Source organism: Canis lupus, chromosome 1 (assembly GCF_048164855.1).
Source record: "Canis lupus baileyi chromosome 1, mCanLup2.hap1, whole genome shotgun sequence".
Lineage (NCBI taxonomy): Eukaryota > Metazoa > Chordata > Mammalia > Carnivora > Canidae > Canis > Canis lupus.
The window spans coordinates 91,079,088-91,084,608 of record NC_132838.1 but is presented as its reverse complement, the minus strand read 5'-3'; the positions used below and the strand labels follow the sequence as shown (position 1 = coordinate 91,084,608).

Here is a 5,521-nt window from a genome sequence, read left to right as displayed (position 1 = left end):
TCTGGGTTTGTGAAATGAGTGAGCTTATGAAGCTGGGTTTCCTAAGCATTTTCTTAGCATCATATGCCAGTGGCCATCCATATCTGTGTCTCCTCAGACATAGATTTTGGCCAAAAAGCCTCCTTCTGTGAGGTTTTCTGGGTGTCTCGAAAGGAAAAAGATTCAGACTGGTGCCCTCAACACTCAAACATACACCTTCCCCACACCTGAGTATCAGCATTTCACACACATGCCATGGCGTGGTCAGGCTCCTGCCCTCCCTAAGATCTGGAGATTTTGGGAAAACGAAAAGTAGCTGTTTTTCCATTTACAAGAAGGCTGGGACCCCAGGTAGAAAGGGATATTATCCAAGACCTTCTGCTGAGCCTTGCCTGTTTTTAATTCCATCATAAACACTCCTCATGTATATGTCTTGTTTCTCCCACCTGTGTTGGAGCCATTCTTGCTCACCAATGCCAAGGATCATCTGGCTTCAGGGATGTGGAATTCGACACCTGCAGCCAGTATACTTAAGGGTATCCCAGCTTTTCTTTCAATGGGGTTATGAGATCCTCACTGGGAGAACCCAAAAGGCTTTAAGGAAGACAGGAATCCCAGCTCAGACACTCAGCAACTGTGTTATCGTGACAAATTATTTGATTATCCAAAACTTAATTTTCTTCATCTGAAAATGGTGCTAATAGTACCCAAACCATCAGGTTCTTGTAAAGATTATATAAGATGTGCAGAAGAGCTCTACAGTGCCTGATACTTAACAATAGTTAGATCAAGGCTAATAACCCCATCACAAGTCCAGGTGAGTCCTATCTGGGATATTCCAAGCTCTATTTTGATGCCTTACAATTTCTGCTCAATGCCTAAGAGGAGGTGTGTAACCTCTGTTACCAGACTATGTCTCACATTTTTTAACTTGTAAACCATACTGCACATACTCCCAATGGATTTCCCCATCCCTATTCCACCATCCTCTACCCCCACTAACAAATGTAAGAAAGAGAAATTTTCATCAGAAAATAAAATTCCTTTATATTTGATTTATGCTGACCCAAGTCAGGCATTCACTGTGGGCATAAACACCCCAGCAGACATCACTCTGTTTCATGGTTTCATTTTTCTTCCTAAGCCTGAGGAGTTGGCTGTTGTAAGAAACTGAGGACAGAGTAAGAACCAGGGCTTTCCTGAGGGGAAGAAAAAAGAGATTGGGCTTTCCTTCTCTTGAGGGAAAAATGATGAGAGCAGCCAGAGAGCATGCAATGAAAAGGCAGATTGTATGCACAAAAGACAATAATTCCATGCTTCCAGTCACTTCAGGAGGACTCTGGATGAGTCTGCAGGGGGTAGTGAAATCCACGGCCAAGCCTTGGCCTGCTTTGGTCTGATGTTCTTGGCTAATCAAGCACATCAGTTACCAGAGTAAAAACTCTAAAACCCTCCATCCCAACCGCTGAAAAAGTTCCAAATACACAGAAGCTATACTAAGTAATATTAAGACCTCCAAGATCATCAGTAGCACCCAACATTTATTAATGAGCACACCATCACATTTGTTGTCACTCATGTTCATACAGAGAGGGAAGCAGATGAGAGGAGAGCTATTTCTCAAGTTTTTTATCGCAAAAAAGCACATCCAACTCTTTTTGTAAACATGAACTTTGACAAGATCCTTATAAACACCATATTTAACAAAAAGCTAGCCCATGGTTGGGGTTTTCCCTACTTTCCTTCAGGTATACTTAGCCACATAAACTTTAAAAGTTGGAAATTGCTATAGAGCACCTGGGTGGCTCAGGTGGTTAAATATCTGACTCTTGGTTTTGGCTCAGGTCATAATCACAGGGCTGTGAGATCAAGCCCCATGTTGGGCTCTGTGCTCAGCCAGGAGTCTGCTTGAGATTCTCTTCCTTTGCCCCTGCCCTGCTCGCTTGTGCTCTCTCTCTCTCTCAAATAAATAAACAAATCTTAAAAAAAGTTGGAAATTGCTGTCAGAATTCAATTGGTCAAAGCAAATGTCAATTATGCTGAAATAGTACTGAAAACTATCAATGTACATTGATATGCCCCTGCATATTTTTCTAACCCAAAATTCAGGATTTCTAATTTCATAAGAATATATTTTGATTTGTGAGAAGACAAAAGATTTTATTTATTTATTTATTTACTTAGGTAGCAGGCCGAAACCCTAGTTTATTTCAGCATCAGCAACATCTTAGCCATCACAAAAATAAACTCTACCAAGGGCGACAGAAGTCTCTACAGTGAGGCTAAGGGCTCAGCCGCCAAGTGGCGAACATCAGAGGGGTGCATGGCGGGCACTGCCCGGGCAATAAGTTAGGAAGCAGTGGGGCTGGTGGTGGTGGCTGATGCGGGCTGGGGCCTCACTTCTGGGCAGGCACGAGGTCATCAATGGCCCAGCCCTGCTCCAGCCTCTGCTCCATCTCGATGAGCAGCTTCACACCATCCACCACCACCTGTACCAGCTCCACCTCTGAGAAGCCCAGGCGGTCTGCGTTGGAGACCTCAAAGACGCCCCCCAGAGCAGCTGTGTCTACACCACCTGTGCCTCGTTTCTGAAGCCGCAGCCGCTTGAGCACCTTCGGGAACGTCTCATGCTTGCCCAGGTGGGGCAGCTTGATGTGCACACCTGCCCGCAGGCCTGTGCCCAGGTTGGATGGGCAGGTGAGGATGTAGCCCAGGTGAGGGTTCCACATGAATTCGTAATTCTTTGACTTGAAAAGTGTTTCAATCTGGGCGAGGCCGTTGCAGAACCAAGGGAACACCTCCTTCATGTTGCCCCCTTTCTGCACGGAGATGACCCGCAGGTGCTCTTCCTCGTTGACCCACACCAGGAAGATCTTACTGTCACTGTGCCAGATGTCGGGGGCGTCCGGCCAGTCGCGGGCCATGCCCGAGGCCAGGAGCAAGGGCGACACGGGCTCATCAAAGAGGAAGTGGTCGTCGATGAGCTGCTGCTGCTCCGCCTGGGTCATGCTCTTGAGCGCTAGTACCGGCCAGGTGGCCGGCCAGGTCCAGGCTCGACGGAGCCTCCACGGCGAGCTGCTCGCGGGCACCGTGCTCCCCACGGCTGCAGTGCGGGACGTGAGGGGAGGCGGAGGCGCGGATGCTGCGACCTGAGCGCACCTGCGAGCTCAGCACATAGTTGGGGGCCAGGTCGTCGCCATCCTGCAGGTTGTCGGGGTTGAGGTCGGGCTTGTGCTCATCACTGGGCTTGTAGCCGCCGTGCAGGTCCTCGAGGATGGGGTCAAAGAGCTCCTTGAACACGTCATAGGGCTCCCCACCGTCATGATGTAGGGGTGGCCCGGGTTGTCCACGCGGGTCTGGATGACGTCGTCCAGTGGGAAGCTGCTGGGTGCTCAGGGGGCACAGCTCCGCATACAGCTCGAGGGTCAGTACCTTGGCTGTGTGGTTGGTGTGGCCACCGAGGTCAGGAAGCTCATCCCCGGCTGGGAAACGGAGCCTCAGCGCGTGTGGCTGTCGGAGAAGGGCGTGGCGGCAGGTGGCAGCAGGTGGCTGGGCGGGGAAGGGGCACTGGGTCGGTCGGCAGCTCCGGGCACGCTGCAGGCGAACTGACGCAAGATTTTAAAATAGGGATCCCTGGGTGGCGCAGCGGTTTGGTGCCTGCCTTTGGCCCAGGGCGCGATCCTGGAGACCCGGGATCGAATCCCACGTCGGGCTCCCGGTGCATGGAGCCTGCTTCTCCCTCTGCCTGTGTCTCTGCCTCTCTCTCTGTGTGTGACTATCATAAATAATTTTTAAAAAAAGATTTTAAAATAAAATCATATTTAGTTACCTGTTTAATGGGGGATTGATCTCCACCCCCCTAAAAAAACTTACATGAAATTGTCACTGGCCCAGGCCTAGAAAATAAGTGGCACTCTAAATATGCTACTCCCCAGGAAACCATTACTGCCCTGGGGCTTCAGAGAGCAGTTCCTCTGTAAGTACACTGTCACACTTAGGGTGGACAAGAACCCCAAGTCTTTCTTGCACCTCAAAATCACCATCAGGCTGAGCAAATCTACAGGAGGTGGGGAAAACCATAATTGCAAATTTAGCTGCCTATGCCTTCAAGTGTGTTTAGCTAAGACATCAGACACATACATACCTGAGAAACAATGACAAAACAGTATGAATTTGTTTCGCCTTGACGGAGATTGTCAACCCTATATTCCTAGTTTCTAGAACATTCTTGGGTACACAGAAGGTACTCAATAATCCCACAATTGCCGAATGAATGAATGAATGAATGAATGAATGACTTAATGCTTTTTGACAAATAAACTGTTTTTATTCCAAGCACAATAAGTTCCATTTTTTTTCCCATGGTTAAGAGAGATTTATAGCCCTCTGGGCCTAAAAATACATAATCTAGGTATTCACACCTAACGCATAGAGAGAATGAGAAAAGAAATTGGGATTCCAGCATAAGAACAGATAATGATGTAGGAAGTCGAGGGAAACTAGAGACCTCATAGAAGAGAGTGAGAGATTGAACAACTCAGATCCACTGATGTTAAGCTAGGGCACAAGATGGAACCACAGTCAACTTACATGGGGTCCTGTACAGTAAGCAGAACGGAACATATACCCGAAGCCAGTTGAATCCACAACTTAGTAAAAGGCCCAACCATGACTTCAGCCCCTATCTTTGAACCCTCTGGCCCTATTTAATTAAAAAGGGCAAAGACATCGAGGTGGAGGCACCAAGGTCACCTCAAAAACTCAGCCTGCATTTTGTATTTTTCCTATTTAAAAAAAAGAGTGCAGAAAATTTTTCCAACTTTTAAGTTTTCACGCTATATATTTTTTTATTTTTAAGGATTATTTATTTATTTATTTATTTATTTATTTATTTATCAGAAAGAGAGAGAGGGAGAACACAAGCAGGAGGAGCAGCAGAGGGACAGAGAGAGAAGTAAATTCCCTGCTGAGCAAAGAGCCTGATGCAGGGCTGCATCCAGGACCCTGGGATCATGACCTGAGCCAAAGGCAGACATTTAACCAACGAGCCACCCAGGTGCCCCAAGATTATATAGTTTTTAAATCAATTGTGCCTACAATTCATATGCTGGGTTCATGTAAGTCTCTTTAGGTTCATATTAGTATCTGTGAACATACAGCATTTGCTTAGAGGGTGAGAGATAGTTATGGCATCCTAAATATAAAGAGGAACCCTTAGAGATTTCAAAACCTGCTACTGAAATTTGCCAAAGACAGAAATCTACAGCCAGACAAATTCTGACAGGGGCTAGCACGGGTGCTGCGATCGTGAGACCTGCCATCATCGTGCCTGTGCACCCTATGCCAGTGATAGATGCAGCACTACAGGGGGAATATCCTCCTTAAGGGGAGGAGCAGGTTACAGACTTTACCTCCACTTGTCCAGAGAATTCTGCAGCCAACTGGTCACCAAGCAAGGCCCTCTTAGCTACTAAATGTTCAGCAGATTAGGTTAAAAGAGTCAACAGAGTTCTGGGGCAAGTTAAAAGATGTTCTGGATCAG

General features: G+C 47.1%; 1 pseudogene; it reads right to left on the bottom strand.

Annotated features, from left to right (window-relative positions):
* Positions 1-2,164: 2,164 nt before the first annotated feature.
* LOC140606348 (creatine kinase B-type-like) lies at positions 2,165-5,303 on the bottom strand (annotated as a pseudogene).
* Between the last annotated feature and the right edge of the window lie 218 nt (positions 5,304-5,521).